We start from the raw sequence: 22,757 nt of genomic DNA, 5'->3' as shown, positions 1-22,757 counted from the left end.
GAGCCTTAGTAACCCTTGCTGACTTTGTGACGATTTCAGCCTTCAGAGCTACAGCGCTATTTTAGGCATTAATGACACTATTAGCAAAGAAAAGCTAATTGGGAATTAAAGAAACCTGTAAGAGTCTTACTCAGCAAAAGAAGAAACGAATAGTGCATCTTTAACAAGCAGTGGATAAGAAGTACAAAGGCAATGCTAACTGAGAAATAAAGATGAATAAAGTCATGGAGCGAACCTATACCACAATGCTCACAGCTGAAAACATTTGTATTCATCTGTTTGTAAGGCTGCATCTATGGAAACGGATGGTATTTGCCCACTGAAAAATGAAATTAACAATCTGACAGTTGTCATTTACACATATGAAACATGTACACGCGACTGCAGATGATGTATTAAAGAATGTGTCAGGACAAGCAGGCTTTTAGAGCCAGCCCAAATACTGTAACATTTACTGGGACAGAAACCAATAGCACAGATCTCACAGAAAAGAAAAAAAAAAGGTCTATGAAGAAATTAAAGAAGTAACAGGTCACTGAAATAATATCTCACTGCCAGTTCATTATTTCTTGAAAGTGAAGAACAGTTAATTTACTAAATTATTACAGCAAAGACTAGCAAAATTATTGATTTATGCAAGAAAGTCACTTTTAAAATTTAAATATACTTCATAGCAACTAGATTTCAGTGAGGACAATCAACAAAATACAGGGATCTGAAATACTCAGTGTGACTAGTTAATTAAAGAATGGATTTCCAGTCTACAAAAAGACTTTCCAGAAACTTTAAGGGATGCCTCTCCCATATTTCATCCCTCCTACAGTTGTATTAAACAGTATCTTTGGAAATGCAAAAGACTGACCATCATCTATTTTGTCAATTCTTGTTATTTCAGCAAAGCTAAAATGACAGCTCTGTTCAATCTCCACATGAAAACCTAGTCACTCATGGGGAGGAAAAAGCCATGAAAAAAAAAAAAAAGAAAACACAGGTAAGTATTTGTCCTCTAATAGAAAAAACAAAAAAAACCTCTCCAGAATGTTAGCATTGTTTTTATTACGGTATAAAAACCTTTCAGTATTTGTGTACCATAAACTGCATCTTCACAGGTATTCAAAAAAATGTTTAAATAACTATTATGATATCAAATAAAAAGCTAACCCGGATAGAAGTATGGAGGAAGGACATCAGGAACACAGAGCTGCATTTTTTCTTTGCAAATTCAAAAAAAAGAGATAACATCCTCTTAATAATTTCTACCCTCAGAGAAAAAGCAGTATATGCCTGTGGCAGCATATCTATTGACATAACAAACAATTTTAAGTGTATATTTTCCTCACTGTTTTGTGCCCATTCCTTGTCATTTCCAGTTTCAGAGCCATACTGCGGAGCATTTTTAAATGGAAAACTTAAGCACATACAGGATTCCTTCTTACTATTTAGAGAGAATGATTCAGCAGATGTTGCAGGCTTCCATTAGCTTGATTTGCATTTTTATAACGAATTTTGCTCGACTGCTATTAAAAGCCAAACAAGTCAATAATAACTGAGTATCTTTAAGCTCACATACGAACAACTGCCAAAACACTGAATGCAGAATTTTAAGTATCTGACAACTCTGTGAAAAACACTTCTACAATTCACATTTCCTTTTCCTTTGCATTAAGTATTTTTCCTTTGTAATACCCAGTACTAGAGGCCCACCAGTTCACATGCTGCAAAAAAGAGAAATACATTTAAAAAAACTCTCACATATTTAAATGAATTGTCGAGAGATTTAAATAAATTACAAGTGTAATTCACAATGATATTAAACATGAAAAAATCATTTGTAGTTATATATGTATAAAAGTAGTTTTAGAAAAATTTTACCTACAGAATGCTAATGAGAAGTAGTGGTATTCCAAAAGAAGAGACAGGTTTATGAAGTTGCAATAGCACAAGCTGAATGCCTCTAAAAATAGCACAGAAAAACTTACTGAAAATTTATTTAGATCTTGATCAGTTAAAATGACCACTAAAATCTGATTACAATGTACAGGTCAAATGAAAACTGCATTCTTATAAAATCAATTTAATGTTCTTATAAAATCAATTTAAATTTAGTTCATGGAGAGAACCATAGGGAACAAAGTGAAAAAAGTCCAGTATTTCTTGCTTCTGTTATCTGAAGGCCTTAATTTATAATTGGCTGAAAACAATGTTGGAAAAACATTCTTCTCTTAACTGAAAAGCAGGTTGTCTCTGGTTTGTTTTGCATCCCAATGACACCCCTTTAAGAAATACAGTGCTACATTAAAATATAAACATCTAATTAGCAAAGGAATTCAAAGGGCAACATAACCCTTGCTTTAAACAAAGCAAACTTAAATCTTTTCCAAACCTTGTTTTGAACTTGTAAATGAGAACTACAGAAAGCATTTAAATAAATGTTCACATATCCTTTAAACTCCCAATACCCACATCCTCATCCCTACTCTGATAAGTAAACCTCTAATTTATTGCAAGTTGACCTGGCTTTTTTTCAACAGCTCCTAAAATCAGTACAATAATGAAGTAGAGTCTGCAGACTAAGTGTGTTTAGTCTTTTACAAGCAATCAGCTTAGAGCATTGACATTATAAATTAGGACCTCAATTTGCTACCAAATACAGCCAAGTTTCTCTCTAATGAGAACACTCACACAGCAGCTGTAGGTAGTTTGGAAGGCAAGGGTTTGAAAAGGGCATTTTGAAAGTGCGTGCTGTCTTCCAACAGCATCGCAGCCCTGCAACACAACCTACACCACCCCGGGCAAGCCTCTGAAGCTCCATGCAGGTCTGTCCTGGTTTCCACACACACCTAGACCACAGCTTCCTGTGAACTCCTTCCACAATGGAAAGAAGGTGATGTAGCATTTGGTAATGCAACTGGAATTTGACTATGGGAACAACTTATTCAGATAAACTAGTTCTCTGGCAATATTCTTCAGTTACGAAGAATTAGGGCTGGTTATCCAGTAAAACTCTTCTTCAACCCATTCTGAAGATGCCAGCCCAATACTTGGCTAACAAGCTTCAATGCCTTGAGCTCTGAGAACACACAGACTGAAAATCAACGTTGTGAGCATTAATATGTTACATGAGACAGACAAGATGGTTAAATTTTCAGAGAGATGTTCTAAGTTTTGCAATTATGTTTTCTTAGCATGGGATACATGGCAATATCTTTAAGGTCCCTTCCAAGCCCAACCATTCTGATCTATGCCCTTTTATCTACACTTGATACATGAGTAAGCAATTGTCCATAGCCTGCCTGTAATTCAGGTGTCTACCCTCTGGCAATTTCCCTCGTACATCTGTGCAGGAACACTGGATTTTCTGTCCTGGTGCTCCTCCCTGGCACTAGTGCAGCACGCTGCCAGGCACACAGCCATGGGAGAAACAAACAGCACTACCCCAGCACTCCTGGCAAGCTGCAGTGTGTGTTTTCACTTCATGCTCGTGCTGTGACAAACAGGACACTATTTAGTGCCACAGGAACAAATGCCAGACACCTCATATATTTCCTCAAGAACTCATCCAATGCTGTCTGCAGGATTACAAGATGATCCAGAAATCTAATATGCAGAAAAATGCACCAAGAACGTGTCTTGCACAGCCCTGGGGTGCAGACAGAGTCCCCGCAGTTGGATGAACAGTGTGCCTTCAATGCTCCTCATGAAAACCTCTTCCATGCATCCACCAATTCCAACTGACAGCTCCAAAGCATATTTTAACTAACACAACAGTTAAGTGAGAGCTAATTAAATTCTGTACAGCCTCAGCGCCTTTCTGCTTTAAAATCGAGCACACCTGTGCACAATTCCAATGGTGAGAAACTATTCTGGAAACTGAAAACCATCTTAGAACAGCTTTATAGGTAGTTCTCTGAACTAAACACTCAATGTATATCTAAACCGAGAGTATTTTAAGTCAGGAAGTCACAGAAAATTGAAAATAAATCCAGCAATTACTACAGTGTGTTAATAAGGATATTTTGTAAATTTTGCTAAAATTGGCCCATTGACGAGTTGGTGTTTTCTTAATATTCAGGTCAAGGGGAAAGTTTAATAACAAGAAAATCACCCCAACAGTAGTTTCTTAACAATACTAATGTCTTCTTCAAGAAAATGATTTCTTAATAATTAAACACTGGGATATTCCAAAACAGTGTAGCAATAAAACTTTAAAACAAAACGCAGTGTGATTTCCTCTGCACTGAACTAATTTAGATACAGATTATAATTAAATTGGATAATGGAAAATTGAAAAGTTGAACATACAATTTTGCTTCTGTAATTAAATCACAGAAATATAAACTGTGTCCCTAAAATATTAGTTGTCATTAACTTCAAGCTGTTTGAAAATAATCCATGTAGTTATAAGAAGACATTTACAACATGCAATATGACTATTTCTTCAGAAGGCAAAGGTGACAGTGGCAGTTTTATATCACACAACAAATGATCTTGTCATTGACACATAGAAGACAACAGAAAATTAAATATACTTTTCACTATGTGGAATACTAGACTGTTACCTGACAATTTCATAATGGAGAATGCACAGATGCACTCTGGCATATCACTTCTTAATCCTATTCGAAAGCTAAACCAGGCCTTTGTTGTTTGCATCAATTCTCTTTCCAGCTTCTTCTAGTTTACAAATATTACCCATTCTGACAACAAATGTCAGATGGTGGATCTATAGCTCTGTAGAGATTTTGGGTAGCTCTGGGAAGCTGTAATAGAAGATATCAAGGCTCAGCAGTGAGTAAAGAAAGTTTCAAGCCTTCCTTCCCAGTGCGTGGATGGGCATTGTACCGCAACTCTACCGGTATTTGGTTTGAAAAAAGTTTTTTGAAAATGGGCTAATTCCTCCAACTAATTTCTGTTATAGGAAGGAGATAGTCTCAGATAGTGATGAAGAATAATGCCCTCACTAGAGATCTAAATATGAGTCATTGTTTTAAAAAATGGTAGCATGCAATAAAAAATTAAGATGAAAAGTGGGCAAAAAAACTAAGATGTATGGGCAATTTAGAAAATACAAAACCATACATCAAAATAAGAAATTGGAAAAGAAACATGATCTGATTTATCTGAAAAAAGTCAAACTGACTTAATTTTTCTCACAGGAGCACAATATGTATGTGGAGAGACCCCCGTGCCAATATAATGGAGAACCAACTCCAGTTTGAAGACAGCCAGCACTGCAAAGTAATGCTTGGAATCCTGACTGGATTTGCCAGCATCACTCACAGACACTGAGAACACTCTTTGAGATGTATTCTTTGGCTTCTTAAATTGTTAAGATGAAATTTAGCTGATAACATGCTGACTGTGCTAACCACAGAGGCTGGAAGTAAGATTTGGTATATGGTGGCTTTAAAAATTAAATATCCATAGATTATCTTAATTTGTGTGTTAATACATATGTTATGGGCTACACTAAGTTATACTGAAAGATAAGACAGTTTTGTCAAAGCCTTCAACTCTGATTTTTACTAACTCTTCTCTTACTTTGTCCTTGTTTTCAATAAATAATTGAGATTAAATTGCAAGTAACTAAACCAAACATCCTTCTAGGATGTTTCTTCACTGCTTTGCTCACAAGAATATTAACTAAGACTATCTCTGCTTCATTGTAAAATATTGAAAATAAGACAAAACACATTGCTGACTCCATATGGATACTGGTAATACTGTCATCTCCACTGAAGTACAAAAACCAGACTTCAAATTCCTTTAACATGTTGTATTCTATGGGACAAAATGCACAGCCCGCTTTCCACACAGGTATATTCTTTCATGAAATGCACTAGCTCACTCCTGCCAAAAACGGTCAGTTCTTCATCCTCCTCACATTGCCATGTGATTTAACTGGATAATCCCCCAGTTTATTGGCTCTGCTGCCTGCCTCAGAGTCTGGTAAGCCACTTGTCCACCGTCTCTGTAGTCAGCTTCCAATGAGTACTTCCTGCACAACAGTTGGGGAATTGGAGCTGTTGTCAGGCTGTGGGTTACACCATGGTACAGGGGACTGAGATTGCTCCATCTAGCAATGGGCTGCAAGATTTGTTCTCTGAATCATACAACATCTTCCCGCAATGTTACATTTCTCGACTACTTAATTCTTTATCCAAATGGTAAGACATGTTATCTTGGCACTCCTCACTCTTCCTTCCCCAAATTCCTAGCTCTGACAACTTAAATTTCTCTTTATTTATTTGTTGAAATTGTACACAATAAATATTTTTTTCATGCATTAAAGCAGGTTTTGGAAGACTGTTTTGGAGACACAACAGCATTAAAATACAAAGCTACAGAGAACCTAGAAAATAACTTATCAATATTAAAAAGTCAACATTTGGCTTCATTTTGCTACAGAATGTTTTAGAAAAGCTAGTAAGTTACAAAATGAAATGACATCAAGGCAGGAAGTCACTTCTCAGTAAAGGAAATTAAAAAAAAATTGTTAGAAATTTGTTTTAGAAACTGCTATGTTTCCATGAGAAACAGAGCAAAGTACTGTCAAGGCTTGATTTACAAAGACAAAAAATCTCAATTGAAGTTGTAGTAATATCTGCCAGAACTACGTGATTTTTACATCAGTTTTGTAAGGTTTGCATAAATTATATATACAGCATACCAATACATGCAATACATTTGAAACAGAATGCCACCCATCTCTTTTTACTGTGCAATTCCAACAAACTCTCTAAAAAGTGGGTCTGCATTCATTAAATTTGGATCTCTACAATACTGGGTCAGAAACCATCACAGATTCAATCTGGATCAAAAGGCATGTGGCAATCCCCAGCCTATGTGCCAAATGGAATCGCACCGCTGAGAATTTCCCGTACCTGTTGTTTTCACACCAGCTACGATGTGACAAACGACCCAGTGCAGCAGATCGCAGCTCTCCTGGCTCACAGTCTTGATCCCATCTACAGTCTGCTCTACAATTTTTTTCTGTCGATATTTCTGGAATAAATTTGAACTAGCAAAGGCAGTTTATACTTGATCTGTACTTTCTGGTACAAAGTTGCAATTTTTTATGATGGTCCTGTCCAAAGCTCAGATTTACGGTATTATTCAGCTGCAGCCTTCCCCATACCACTAATGAAGAAGGCATCTGAAGGAGAAACAGCTCATTATCTTTTATCAGTCCAGAGTAAAAGGCAGCTACTGAGCTTGTGTCCTGGAGAGTTAATTTTCTTTCCACTAGCCAGTAGAGTGTGATGTTTTGAATTTAGTATGAGACTGATGTTGATAACACACTGATGGCTCAGTTGGTGCTCAGCAGTGCTTACCTTGAGCCAGGGGCTCTTCAGGTTTCCGTGCTCTGCCAGTGAGGAGCTGCACAAGGATCTGGGAGGGAGCATGGCCAGGACAGCTGACCCAAACTGGCCAAAGGGATATTCCAGACCACAGGACATCATAACCAGCACATAAACTGGGAGTCATTGGACAGGAGAGACTGCTGCTGAGGGACAAGAAGTTGTATTGTGCATCACTTGTTTCCCTTACAGAAATTAAACCTACCTCCTTCTCATTACAATTATTATGCTATTATAATATTTTATTTTGTTTCAATTATTAAACTGTTCTTATCTCAAGCCATAGGTTTACTTTTTTCCTGGTTCTCCCCCACACAGGGCAGGGGGAAGTGAGTGAGTGGCTGTGTGGTTCTTAGCGTCTGGAGTTAAATGGCGACAGGCTGGTCTTATCCATGTAATGGTACTGGCCATAGGCTCCTATAAAGTTCTATTATCAATTTACCTGGATATATGAATGTGCACAAGAGGGAAATGTGAAAACGTGTGTTTCTCTGGGCCTGAAATGACTAGACAGACACAGCACTTCAAACATGCAACAAAAACTGAGACTGCAACAAGTTGTTCTCTTTCTATCTGAGAATAAGATAGCCACACTGATCCAGGAACAGGAGTAAGGTCTGAAATGCCAGGAAGGGGACCAGACACTTCTCTGTTTGACTTCAGGAATTAAACCATTTTACAGGCCCTCTCCCAGACTGCCGGAACACATTTCACAGCTGACCTCACTCAGATACCCCTGGCTCCTTCACAGCCTGCACAGGTGACCCTCAGGGGTGAGGGGTAGCACACGTGCACAGCCCTGGCAGAGAGAAGCCCAGCCACACACCAACATCTTGCAGGCAGTTCTGGCCCCACTGCTCAGGTGCCCGTTTACCCACCCTTGCTAATTCCTGGGAAACGTTGTATTCAATGGTCTGAAGCAAACAGCAACATCAGCAGAGACACATCTTTTTTCTGTTGATCAGCAAGTTTTACAGGTTCTCTACCTAGTAGGAACATACTTTGCAAGAACATTTAATGTGATGTGTTATTTCACTGTAACTGGCAAAACATATATTGTCATGTATTCAATTGTGTTTTCCAGTAAATATTTACTGGGGTAGCTAATGGCACACTCAAGCCACAGTGGTAGTCTGAGAAACAGCAAAAGGAAGCTCTGAACAGGAGACGTTTCCCTCTGCAAACAGGGACCTCTTCCGTGCAATGCAGCGGCAATACGCATGGGTCACACAGCAAAGGACATGTTTGCTGCTGTGGCATCTACTGTGGGGTGGGGAATTAAAACATCCCTATCTGCTTTTCACGTGCACGGCTGCCAACAACGCAGGGACATCTCCACAACTGGCTTGATACAACAGTCTTCTGAAGCAAGTTCAAGTTTTCTAAAATATCTGACCTTGTTTTTCCCAATGGAAGAACCTATTAGGAGTTCAAGTGATTAATACTTGGAAATGGGAATATCTACCCATTTAAGATTCCTAGATTTCCCCCCTCCATTAAGAAGCAGTACTGCTTCTCTTCTACCAACACTTTTAGCACATGCTTCAAGCTGGCATTTTAATTTAAGATATACACTTCTGTTTAGCAGCCATTAAAGACTTGCAGCGATCAAGATTAATGCACATTAGTTATTATGTGGAATTTAAAGTACTTTTAGAATTCATTAGGGAAACTAGAGCTATTTTTCTTGATCGGAACAATGTTGCCTTACAGTATTCCAGCTAATGTCCTAGGTCTCAACAGGGGCACACAATGAAGGATTAAAAACCTTCACTGGCAGTTCTTAATGTACTTCTTGGTTTCCTTAGTCTCAGGAGATATTTAGATATCCACATATCTTACTAAGGAAAAACATAAATTGTTTAAGAGCTCATAAATTGCACTGAAGCATTCAGCCTGACTAAAGGAAAAAAATGCTGCCTAAATTACCTGAGGGGCAACCCCCTGCTATTCTTCACTTCCCAATGCAGCTCTCACCAACATGCAAACCAAAGCAGTATGTTACAGGCTTGCTCACCCTGAACTTCTGCTTTACATCTTCCTTATCCCTTGCCATTTGCCACAGATGCAGAACAACATGAATATCTATGGACTGCTGGAATGGGGCAGTGGTGCTGGAGGTCGTAAGTCCATAAATACTCACACAGTGCAGGGAGAACTGTTACGTGAGTGGAAGCAGGATACTGGAACCTGGTGTTTTTAAATTACTCCTGTGCAGGAACAGAAATACATCCAAAACAATCTGATGCTCCAGTTTCTTACTGGAATTCAGATTCCATGAGAGGAAGGAACTGTCCCCTCTGTGTGTCACAAGTGCTCTGAAGCTGAAGACAGAATGAAATGTTTTTCCTACTCCTCCCTTTGTGAGTGAACAATAGGAGCTCAGGTTTTTAAATTCACTCAGGGTTCTAGTTCTCCCTCTCTCACCCTGGCAATCACATGAAACAAGCTCATTCTTCACGGTGGCAGACCACTAAGCAGATCAAGTCAGTAACTCCCAAATTGTTTCCCATTATCCTAGTTTCTTGCAGTCTTAATTTCTTCAAACTTAAATTGTGCTTTTGGCATTTTCTGGATCTAGGAATACCTAAATGAAATGTTTCACACAACAGCATCTCTCCCAGTTGGGCTAGAGGAATCAGCATCAGGTAACTGCCCTTTGTGTGTTGTTCTGAAAACTCCTCACTCCCACAACCTAGAAGCTCAAGGGGTAGCATTACATTATCAAGAGTTCTCCCTGTCTGGAAGCTTCTCATATGGGGTCAGACAGCTCCTAGAACCCTGGGTTAGGGTTAGGCTGGAATCTCATCACCACAAGCTTTCCTTCTTCACCACAAGCACCTAACTCTGCTGTAGAATCCCAGGACCTGCTCAGGGCTATTCTAACTCCCAGGTAGTTAATCCATGTACTCTCCGTCAACTTTGACCTCAGCAATGTGGAATTTACAGATCATTTAACTGTGATATACTAATTAATGCAAACAAAACGCTCTTGATTCTGAGACAAACTCATCTAAGCTGCAGAAGCCAAGAAAAACAGAGATATATGAAAAGACAATCGTGTTGACTTAATTTCTTCTCACCAGTCTTGATCACTGCTTAAGCCTAGGTTTGGAGTCCTGGAAGGGTACCAGGATCCTCCCTGCCACATACGGCCTCTTCTCCAAACTGAAGCGATGTTTTTCACTGCTTTGCACTTTCTTCTTCAGCTGGCCTCAGTTAAACAAGAATCCTCTACTAGAAAGCACATCTCTTTTCTCTGTTCTTTCTCCCTGATTATGTGAATACCTCTCATAATTTTTCAGCCCTCACTCTTCCCAAAATGATAGCAACAAATGATTTCTAAAGTCTGCTTCTACAAAAATCCAGTTCTTGTAGACTGGTGCTTCTTGCAGATATATTATAGAAAATTATATTCCCTCAGGCTCTAGTCACTGCATTGTCCCAGGATGGAAGCTATTAGTTAATGGCTCTGCAGTGATAAAAGGCAATGACTGCAGAAAGACTTCTATTTCAAATACATCGACGCATTAGTGAGAAATCAATTTCATTACTTCACTCAGATCTCTTAAGTTATAGACAGAGTCACTGAATCATTATAGATGGCAAAAGTTAGAACAGGGGAATGTAAGAATAACAAGCAAGTAAGAATAACAATACAATTCCTATACGTACTTTAGCATTTATTAGCACATTTAAGGAGACAAGGAGAACAAGGCAAATATTCTCATGCTTGATGACCTATGATTCCAAACTTTTGCCCCTAGAAAAAATGGCAACTTAGATCTCTCAGTTCATTTTACAAATACCAGCACACTTCCATTGACAAGCACAAAAACCTGTTTAGTCTTAAAAGTGAATTGAGAAAAATAGACATATTTTACCAGCACTTTCCTAATCCTAGTAACATACTAGTAACAGACTTTTAATTACTTGTCTATCCTTCCCCTGAAGTACTAGAACTGTTAGAACTTAAGCTTCATATAGACTCGCCCAGTTAATCTACATAACACTGAAATAGGAAAACCCATGACCAAAAAATGTTATTGATGACTTAGTATGTTTTTATTGAAATTCTCTGTGTACAAAGACAAACTAGCTTTCAAATCTGATACTGAAAACAGTTAGTATAAGAGAACTTTACGCTATTTTTCACTTTTCCAAGGACACTTCTTTTCCTGATCTCAATTGCCTAATTGCTATATTAATTAACAGGTATAACCATAGTATCAGTGCAATCCAAGTAATAACAACTGCACACACAAGTGGACTGAATAGTATAGTATTATTACATCTGAACAACTTCTAGGTATTTTCACAATTAGACAGTAAAAGAAGCTGAAGGCAGATGGTCACTCTAAACATACTATATCTCAAAGCATTTTCAAGCTTCCCATCTGATTTGGTCTAACACAAACACACGTATTATAACCCACCAATTTCTGAGGAAAGCAGCCTTGTGCAGTTTGTCTTTTAGCAATTTACATATTGTGGAGGGAAACATCAAGATACCACAGAACTATGTTAAATTATCTCACTCAAGTTCACAGCACCACTATTCAGCTTTTTGGTGAACAATGAAAAAAACTTTTTAGAACTATAACAACTTAGATTATTCTTAACATAAAACTTACTAGATTTAGGTGACGGTTTAAGTGGTGAACACCTCACTTAAACCACTAAATGCTAAAGAAACTTGCCAAAGGAAGCAATATCATATCCATAGAGAAAGGCTTTGGAAAATATCTCTTAGGAAAAGGAAAGAAAGTTTAAAACTTCAACTGCTGTTAATATTTGATAGGCTTGATGTGAAAAAAACCCTTGTTTTGTGGATGTAAATGTTACTGAGAAACCATTTATTCAAGTTGTTTAGGAACACTGTACAAGAAAAATAGCTCAGATATTTTTTTCAAAAAGAATCATCCCAGGAGAAATGAGCAAGAGTCATTCCATCCTCCTGAACTTCAGCTATGGCACCTGCTTTGTAAGACTTACGAAAAAACCCCACGTATTAGTGATAATATTGCTGTTTACAAGGACAAGATCAGCACCACTGACCATGCAACAAGTCAGCAGCACCCTGGATGTATTCCATTCTGCTGCTGCAGCTGTGAGCAGGCCACAAGCAGCCCTCCAAGGCAAGGAAGCACTGTCCCTCCATGATGGAGAGCAGAGCCAGCTCTCTTAGGACAGCTGCCATGGACATAACATGCATACCTACAACTCTGGTCATTTTAGGACTGTGGGAAAGCCCAGCTATACCTTAAAGAGATGCCTTGAGATCAACCCAGGCTCTAACAGTGTGCATTAATTCTGTGCCAAGGTTTGCTTGGTTGAACCTGAGAACTTTTAGACCGTGCAGTTCACTTTCTAAAAGCCTTTAGAAGGATAAGAAAAAAAACCCTGCAATGAAAATTTAGCAGCTTGACACTCTGAGCAAACATGCACAAGCTGTGCATTTGCTCCTTGTAGGAAATATAGAGAAATACAAGACCAAGACTGAAGTCTCATGATCGAAATGTGAACCAGCACTTTAGTTAATTTTAGCTGCAGTTAATAGTCTAGATGTGTGAAAGTTCACACTCTCAGCTCTCTCCTGTAACTTTTTTTTTCCTTATCCAGTTAATGATCGGAGGCTTTCCAAAATGCCTGCTCCTCTTTAACAGATATTATATTAGACCTTTGCAGTAACTCAAAGTATTTCAGAACATGTCAGAAGCAGCTACAAAGTGAACAATGTCCTTCTGTGATTCTTCCTGAAGCAAACTTTGCATCTATCACTTGTGATGTACTTTTGTCGGGAGTCTTAGAACAAGGACCTTCCTCTTCAGTGGTTGAATCAGCACACCTTTGTTTCCCTGTGTATTTCATACATCACTGAACATGCAACACACCTGGTTAGATCTGTATTTTCTCAGCAACCCTTCAGTGATTTTGAGTTTTGATTTTGCAGTAAATGAAGATGGAACCAGTTGAGTATCTCAACATCCCCATGCACAGTGAAATCCCTTTCTCCTTTCTTTGCACATTAGTAATTTCAACATTGGAAAACTATTTTATCAAGAATTTGGGACACATCTCTGACAAGTACAAAGAAGAGAGTCCTGTAACATTTCATGTAAGAATCCAGCCAGAATAGATACAAATAGATAGAAGAATTAAAATTGCTTATGCATTTTGACATGAGTTGCAAGCCTAGTGCAGTGACTGGAAAACTGGAATTTCAGGTAATTACATCTGAAAAGCTTCACTGAAGAACTCCTATTCAAACACATCTTTGTTGAAGTCTCAACCCCAAGTTTGAAAGTTTGAGTGTCAGGTGTCAAAGACCAGCTCTGGACTAATTTGTGTCTCATGCAATCCCTTTCATTACAGAACAGTAACAGATGCCAGAAGAACAAGATGAAGATGTTGCTTCCCCTAGAGTTCTACCTATGACACCCCTCAGTGTCTTGCAAAACAGAGTTTAAGTTTCTTACTGCAAACTCTGGACAGCAAAAGCAGCTCCTTTTCATCTGCTCATCATACTAAAGTACTTTTAAAGCTAGGCTGTACTTTTTCCATTCCTTCACTCTGGAAATACTACTATCCACGTTATGTAACTGCAAAAAAAATTTTTTTTCTTTTGAAACAAAAGGGGACTTGAGAGAAAAAGTACTGTGCAGTTCTGAGGTTTGCATCTCTCTGAAAACTAGCTTACAAGTCTCCTGCTTTCCACAGGACTAAGAGCATGCTTATGTGAAGGATAAAAATGTAAAAATATTAGTAGTAGTTAGCTCCATGTGCGTTGTAGTTTTGCATCTGCAACATTTAGCTTCTTATTTTCATTTAAAAACATTGTATTTCTTCCTTGAAAAGTGGTTAGATAAACTTGAGGTACCTTAAGGGGAAAAAAAAAAAAAGTATATTTTGAATTGATGAGTGCTTCCTCACATTGGTTCCTCTCCAGTGATCAATATTCTTTTTGCTGCTTTGCTTTTGAAGATTAGTGAAATCTACACATTTCTCCCATTTGTCAAATAAATCCTAAGTAACTTCATCTGAAACATGATACTATACTTCAGTAGGCACAAATGTGCAGTAGGGAAAGGTAATCTCTTTTATGTATTCTGTAAGGCATCTATGAAGAATTTCTTATAGTTTTAATTCCCTCACAGAACCATACGATTTCTAAAGAAACCTAAGGCTACAGGCTGTCATCGTTGTTTAATCTCTTAAATGTCACCATCAAGAATCAGAGTAAAGAAAACTAAAGCAATGTGTGCTTCCCAAATGGAGCTGCAAGAACAAAGCCTGCTTAATCACACAACATACCTTTCCTAAATCTCCTGATTTTAATATTCATAATATTTTTTCTAGAGCATTAGATAGGCACACAAAGAATATACAACAGCATGTTCCAGACAAGCAAATGAAATATATTTTATTAAGAACACAGTTTTTTTTCCTACAAGGTTCACTAATGAGTCTTCACGGCAAAACTGTCCAGGTGGAACTGAAGAGATCTTTTCAGTGCACACAAGTTTATCCCTCAGAACTGATGTCTAGGTTTTGGGGGGAGTTGCCCATTTTCTTCCCCTTTTCAAATTTTTAAATAACTGTCTAAGATAAAAAGAAGTTACGACTATTTATCATTAAAAGCTGATCTCTTTATATCAATATATGTAATTTCCACTATGAAAACTATTGCTTTTAAAATGCTTTAACACATATACAAGACATCAATTACTTAAAATTTCTTCTCATATAGAGATTGTAATTTGAATTTTTTTATTAGTGGAACAGCTTTTTGTCCCTGCTGCCCAAGAAATGATGAGTTTCAGTCTCTGTCTTATCGTATTTTATGATCCCCAGATAGGAAGGACAATCGAGACATACATAAATATACACATATGCAGTAAGAACTTTGATTTCTAAAAGAAAGCCATTTGAAGGAGGAATACACTTGACAGTCTACTTTTAAAATCAGATAGGGTTTTATCAATTGTCCTTTCAGAAATCTTAAGATTACTTAGAAGCTCTTATTTTATGGAAACAGATGACAACTTTCTGAAGCCTTAGGAAAAAAAGAAGACAGATGATGTTGAAGAGAGAAAAATAAGTGTTCAGGAATTCAGGGAGTATAAAAGCCTCAGCCAGCCCATGTGAATTATTCATTCATGTTTTTATTTATAGAAAGATACTATGGCATATTCATTTAGAAGAGTGGCCTCAGATAATGGGAAGTCTAACCAATTACAAACCTGTAAAATACTAACAGCAGGAGTAAATGACAGAGTATCTAAGATAGGCACCCCTGTACCTAAGCTCTTAAGACATTCAAATAGTATGATTCAGAAACTTCTCTTCCTCCAGACTGGGAGCCATTGAAAGACATATCCAAAAGAAAATACAATCATCCCATTATCCCTGAAAGGGTTGTACCATTCACAGAAAGGGTGCACCACAGCAGCAAGAAACTCCAGTGAAACTCTGCCATGCAAGGTATGCAGTGCTTTACACCCAAAGTACCTAATTTTGATTTACTAGAGCGCATTTTCCTCTCTACTGTCTTTAGGATTTGATTTTGCTGTGTTGTCTTTCCTGTGATCCCTCAGAACTATCCAGTTCCTTCCGTCAGGGTATCATTCCTGATATCTTTTCATATCTTTTCTATTAGGTTCCCTAAAATTTCTGCCTTCCTTTCTTCTTGTAATTCAAATTCTCCCTCATCCTCACAAGAAAAACCTGTCTTCTTCCCAAGACATCCAGCCATGTAAAAATTGAAAAGTGATGAAATGGAGAAGGGATCCCCAGCTGAAAAGAACTGCAAAGTGTTTTGCTGGAAAGAAAAAGACATTCCTTGAATAAGCAATATGAATGTCATAGCCATTACACTCTAATATTCATCTTATACTTGTGCCCTAAGCTTCTGCTCTAAAGCATCAGCTTAAAGCTCATATATTTTCCTTTATGAACAGTTAAGAAGGTTAAATCCATGAAGAGCTGGAAAGAGAACTTCACAAACATAGGCAGTGGTAACAGTTTGAGAGGTTATTTTTATTGTAAAAAAATTTAGCAATGCTAAAACTTTGCAGGAGGTAACAGCAATTATCAAAGACATTTTAATGGGTACAGTGAAGGAAAACTTTCAAGGCTGGTAATAGTTTATGTCACTGTTGTTGAGCTCTTTTGGAAGATGAGTCTTTCTACTGAGGAGAACATGCCATTTCCCCTTCTTTCTTCCATACTTTGATGCAACGTGTCAATAATATCTAGAGGAAGCTATTTTTATTGGGAATGGGTTTTAACACCTGGCTATGTATCAAAGATTTTTACAGAAAACTATCCTTACAAAAAAATGCTCCTTAGTTTTTACAGCTGTACAAAATGGGGGCAACCAGACTCTGTGGGGAGGATCACTTCCCTCCCTTTCTTTCCAGCAAGACACACAAAGATCAGATCAGCATCACAGGATAAGCTGGGTTATTCTTGACAATAGAAAACTCATGTTATTCGAGTACTATCAGGTGCAACATGAGCACACTGCAAGAGACAGCAAGCAAAATTTAGACCCACTGACAGAAGCTAGGGCTCTGCAAGACCCAGATTTATGTACTGCAGCTTCACAGAATGCTCCCAGATGGGTGCAAAAGCAGTGGAACAAAGGAAAACACAACTCAAAACAAGCCCTTCAGAGATAGCACAATGGAAACATCTTATTTGTACTCAGTTCTGGAGGGTTTATAAGCTATTCAAAAGAAGCTGCCTGTCCGGAAGTTGAGCTGCTGGGAGGTGCTGGACCCGAATTTGTACAAGCTCAGCTCCAGCATTTCAGCGCTCATTAGTATGTATCCAGCTCTTAGTTACATTGTTCAAATATTTACTCCACGCTCCCCCCACTCCTTCAGGGCACAGTAGGGCCTCAGCCTTCCTTTCACAGCACTGCACAGTGCTGACCCCAAGCAACAGAGAAGCCAGTGAGGATAGGTGCTCTACTGGATCTCAGGCATAAATGAGGCAGAGGTGTGAGGGTGGGAAGGCCGAAGGCAGCCTTAGCTACAATGACCATGAGATGCTGATGTTGTCAAAGCCAACAGGAAGGCCTTGTACCATAAGTATGAAATGGGAAAATGTGAGCCTGCTGCTGAATGGGGGCAAGGGAGCCCAGTGACAAAGGACAGGAAAAAGGCTGAGGTGATGTAATAGTGCCTCCTTTGCCTCAGTCTTTCTTTACTAGCAGGACAAACCTTCAGGGGCCAGAGAAGATGGTGAAAAACTCCAGCAAGGAATAGGTACCCTTGGTAGAAGAGGATCAGCACAGGGAAGGACTCTTAAGTAAACGGGTCATACCTGAGTCCATGGCCCCTGGCAGGATGCATCCACGAGTGCCAAGGGAGGTGGGTGATGTCACTGTGAGGCCACTCTCAGTCTTTAAAAGAGATTATGGTGGTTGAGAGATGTGCCTCATGACTGGAGAAATGCAAATGCCACTCCTACCTTTAAAAGGAACAGGGCTGAGGGAAGGTGAAAGAGCAACTGATCCAGGAAACCATTTCCAGTCACATGAAAGACAAGGTGATCAGTAGTGCTGAACATAGGTTCACCGCGGGGAAACTGCTTGACCAACCTGATACACGTCTACAGTGAAATGACTGGCTTGGTAAATGAGGGGAAAGCAGAGGGTACTTCACTAAGGCCTTTGGTTCTGTTTCTCAAGATCCTCAGACACTCTTGATGTAGGAGCGGAGTGTGGATCTAATCAACGTGTACAAAATCCTGAATGGATAGTGTAAAGAAAACGGAGCCAGGTTCTTCTCAGTGGTGCCGAGGACAGGACAAGAGGCAACAGGCACAAGCTCAAATACAGGAAGTTCCTGCTGAACATCAGGGAACAGCTTCTCACTGTGATGGCGATTAAGCACTGGCACAGGTTATCTAGAGAGGTTGCTGAGGCTTTATCCTTGGAGATACTGAAAACTGCAGCAATATCACCTTGCCCCTCTAGCCCTTTTGAGAACTCCTGTCTTACATTAGTATTCCATGCTTCTCAGTCATCAAACACTAGATCATGTGAAGGACCTGATGCAGAACAATGCTAGATTAGGTTTGCAGAGATAAGAAATCATTCATCTTCTCTGTTATGTGAGCTGCTTCCAGTGCTGAGCACCTGGGCATCCATCTGAGGGTCAGAGGAACTTGAGGAGAGACATCTGGCAGTCCCCTGTTCTCCCTTTCACCCAAATATATTCCAAAACTTTTAGAAAAAAACCCCAGCAGCATGGTGGTCCTGCCTCCACCACCACAGCACTAGAACACAGAAGCGGGCACACTCATATAATGAGATCTATTTTTTCCACCTTTTTTTGTTCTCCATTGCCTCAAACCCAATCCATTGCTTCCCAGCTGCGGCTGTGGTGGTCATAATCACTGCAGAGTCTCCAGTGTTTTACATACTGATGCATTGGCTCTCAGAGAAAAAAGGACCACAGCTGAACACACCCAGGCTATACATTATAAAGACAAGATATTAAGTGATCTATCTCTGCAAATCTGCTGAAAATTTGAAATCCTTCTTCCTGGACAACTCACGATACCAGAAAATGGTGGAAAAACAGAAAATAGGAACAGCTTCATGTGCCTGGAAGAATTTCCAGAGTGTCATCTGTCTCATTATGAATTTGGGAATAGGGTTCCTTGCAAAATTCTGCAAGAGAAAAAACTTCTCAGGGGCTACTCAAGGTTTCTGGAAAAAGAACTCTATAGAATCCCAGAGGCTTGCTTTCCACAACTTCCTTAGTTCATCTGAATGTATCTGGTTTTGTGCCTACATTTCTGTATGTGGATAAAACACAGTTTCAAGCAAGAACACACCACATGACTACTGAAAACACTAAGATTATGGTAATTCACGACTAAGACTCTACTGAGAACAGAATGAATACATGAATCACATACAATTTTCTGATTTTCTCAATGCAGCGGCAGCTCATGTATCTAAAGCTGAAGATGGTACAAATTGCCTGTTAGGTTCTTCCCTGAATGTGTAAGAAAACATTTGTACACATTGCAGATAATTAAGTTGTTGGGCTGCTTGCTTTCCTAGGCAGGCATCCTAAACAGAAGAAAGGACTTTTAATTATTACAGCTTTTCACTTTTTAGTCTTGCAGGTTGCAAATGCAATTTATATACATAGCCAAGAGAAGATTTTCCAATATAAATTGTAATTTTTCAGTGTAACTGGAAGACAGTAGAGTGTTACAGACAACATCATAGGAGTAAAGCTAACTGTAAAATTGCAGAGAAGACTTCTCTGAAAAAGAACTGAGGCAAACTGCAATGACATCTTTCCCCCACATACTGAATATTCAGATTCCTTTTCTCAAGTATTTTTCTTAGTTCTCTTGACAACTGGATGCACACTGTTTACCAACAAGACTAATCAGCAGCTGGAAACACAACTGTAATTTAGTCTGCATATTAACTGAAGCTGTAGTAGGTATATTTTCAGTAACAGCTTGGAACTTTAGGTCATTAAAATCATTAACAAGCTTGAAGATATGAATGACTCATCTACTTAAGTGCTTTCATAAAGAAACTGAGCCATGCATTCATTTGCTTATACAGCTGTTTTTGCCGTTTATCAGTGTCATGCTTATAATTTAAGTAATTTAGCCACTTGAAATTTTAAAACAGCGTATTGCAATGTCCCAGCATTTAAATGATCAAGAAATAACTGCAAAATTATGTTCACTGTCTAGATAGACGAGTATCAAAAGAGATAAAAAAGAGAATCCAACTCTAAGTGTATAAAAGTTTAAACAGAATAACTCCAGTGACCTTTTTACTTTTGTCCTATTGACACTGTATGCAGTGAGACAATACATTTGGCATTCATGCATGGGGGCCTTACAGCTGATTAAAGGCACAAGTAGGGTTTTACTCTGAACAAGCTCTCAGCTCATTCTGTGGATTGAAGGTGCATTAGTGGCTGGCTCACAGCAAGCTCTTGGAGTGAAACCCCAGCTTACACTGACCTAAAGGAAATGATGAATCCTGAGATCCCTTTGGGAGCCACACCAAAGCATTGCTTCAAAGGCACACTCCTCACTGGGCTACAACACTAATTGAGATACAAGCTCCAAGTACCAGAGGCACTCTCACCATTTGGTTCTCTGCTGAGTACCTACTTTGTACACAGAAACTGCTTCTTCATTTCTCACAACTGCTTTCAAACATTTGCCACTAAATGTACTACAGCCTCCTCTCTGATTTACCTCTGAGGAAATCGGAAATAAATAATATATCCATTTATTTCATGCCCTTGCTAATTGTTTCTGGAACAGCTAGAGTAGTTCAAACCATACTTGATGATTTATGAGCTTTTAGACTTGTCCATATGAATTTTTCTAAGAGATCATAAAGTTTAATTCCTTTAAATTAAGAATAAAATAAACTTCTTTACCACAGCAGCAGAAGAAAACTAAACACAAAATCTAAAAGTGAAGGACATGCAGACCAGATGTGGAAGTTTAAGATATTAATGGAAAGATAATTTCTCTTTAAAAACCTAACAAATTGATATAGATTTTATCTCAAAAACCTCCTGGGGAACAGTCTATGAGATAGCGTAGGCTATCAAACGAAGAAGAAAAATATTTTTCACCAACTCTGAGGTTTTTTCACTTGTATTTGAGAATTCCATTCAGTTTTTCTAAAAAGTAATGCCAACCTCCCTTTCTAACAGTGTTCTCTCTTGCAGCAGATCTCCCAGATACCCTTTCATTTGCAGTAATTAATTATTTTTTCTTTTTTTTTAAATAGAAATGTAGTATTCCCCTAAAATATCAGTTTAGTTAGGCATGTCAGACATTGTCCTCTATTATCAAATAAAATAGCGTACTGAAAATAGCAACACACATTTTACTCCTTAGAGCACACCTACCTACCAGTAACTTCCAGCATCTTTCCACCCCTCAGTGGGTTTAGAAGGGCGTAGAACTTCCCTCTACATCTTCACCTTCTCCTGACACCCCAAATGCCACAAAACCATGAAATAACTCTCATACATGCATTTTTCAACCCAGTATTTCCATATGATTTAGTCTTCCAGGCATAACATGCCATAGATACACCTCATAGCTTTGGAGAGGGAGGAAAATACACAACGTCTAGCTTTACAGGGCATTCATTATAGCAGAATGCAGACTTAACTAAATTTAATATTGAGAAAAAGCTTGAAAAATCACATTTTTAGCGTACAAAAACCTACAGAGACCTTTCTATTAGTAAAGACTTCCAGAAGTCTTTGCTAATAGAACAGAACAAAGCAGAGCAAATTTGGTATCATTCTTTCACAGCAATGGAATTTTGAATCCTTTGTGAAAAGCTATTTAAGAAGCATCCAACAACATGCATCTGAGCAAATTCCTGCAATGCATCCGACAAAGACAAATTAGCCAGTTCAGACACAGCAAATGAGTAGAATATTACTGCTATTTTGCAACTACTATTATTTCAAATATTGTGTATAAAAGAGTTGGATGATTCCACCTTAAATTCAAAAAGATTCCTTGAAATGTTAAGGAAAGACAATCAGTGAAGCAGCTTTGAAACAGCATGGAACATATTTAAAACCTCAAATGACCTTAAATGTAGACATAAAGAGAGAATTCCTTGTGACTTTGGCCAAATCTGTGTGTTCTTTGTACTCATTTCTGCTCAGAGAAGAAAAAACCTCCAGAACAAAAGCAGACTTTAAACAGAAGTGAAGAATACTCTATAAATAGCTAAAGACTGAACACTGTCTGACCAGCTGGAAGGGATCTAGGGAGTTAATGGGATCTACCATACTGTTAACCCTGTTCAGTCAGCCTGGCAAACCCCACTGGAGAGCAAATGTTAAGATCCAGATAAACTGTTTCATAGCTGTTTTAGAAGAGAGGTGTCTCCCCAGTGGAAAAACACTGGCAGATTAAGCTGAAAAAGAAAGTAGAATTCTGCATTCCCTCCCCACTGGAAGCACTTCTTTCCCCTCACTTGACTAAATGACTTGCCCACAGCAATTCTGCTCTTGAACATAAGATGGCTGGTAACTTTCTCATATGAGGAGACACTGAAGAGCAGCAAGTGGCCATCATAGTAACTTGCTTTTTGAGCCACGGGTAACAAATAGGCCTCAATGTTCTTCTGGTTGCTGCAGATACAAAAACTAGTTTTCCTCTTAAAAGGTATTTCACATGGTGGAAAAAACCCAACTCTTTGCCCTGCCCTTCCCCTCTGAGAAAACACACAGACAAGCACTGCCTGCAGCTGACAGCTTACTCAGGGCAGAAGTCATGCTGAATCTCCCATTCTGCTTTAATAACAAGAAAAAAAAAGCAAGCAGTTCCTGTTATCAGAGAGCTTAAAAATTA

At 38.6% G+C, this 22,757-nt stretch overlaps 1 protein-coding gene and 1 long non-coding RNA gene across 3 annotated transcripts in view; one reads left to right on the top strand and one right to left on the bottom strand.

The window, feature by feature from the left end:
* LOC125322147 overlaps nucleotides 1-6,286 on the top strand; it is a 28,567-nt gene extending 22,281 nt beyond the window's left edge. Inside the window, exon 4 of the long non-coding RNA XR_007201871.1 lies at nucleotides 5,157-6,286. This is a non-coding gene — a long non-coding RNA (uncharacterized LOC125322147). The remainder of the gene's footprint in view (nucleotides 1-5,156) is intronic.
* The window catches only part of CTDP1 (CTD phosphatase subunit 1), a 102,347-nt gene that overhangs the window by 2,795 nt on the left and 76,795 nt on the right, over nucleotides 1-22,757 (bottom strand). The window lies entirely within an intron of this gene.

This window comes from Corvus hawaiiensis, chromosome 1 (assembly GCF_020740725.1).
Source record: "Corvus hawaiiensis isolate bCorHaw1 chromosome 1, bCorHaw1.pri.cur, whole genome shotgun sequence".
NCBI lineage: Eukaryota > Metazoa > Chordata > Aves > Passeriformes > Corvidae > Corvus > Corvus hawaiiensis.
Note: the sequence above shows the minus strand (reverse complement) of the source record. Positions and strands in the feature narration are given on the sequence as shown.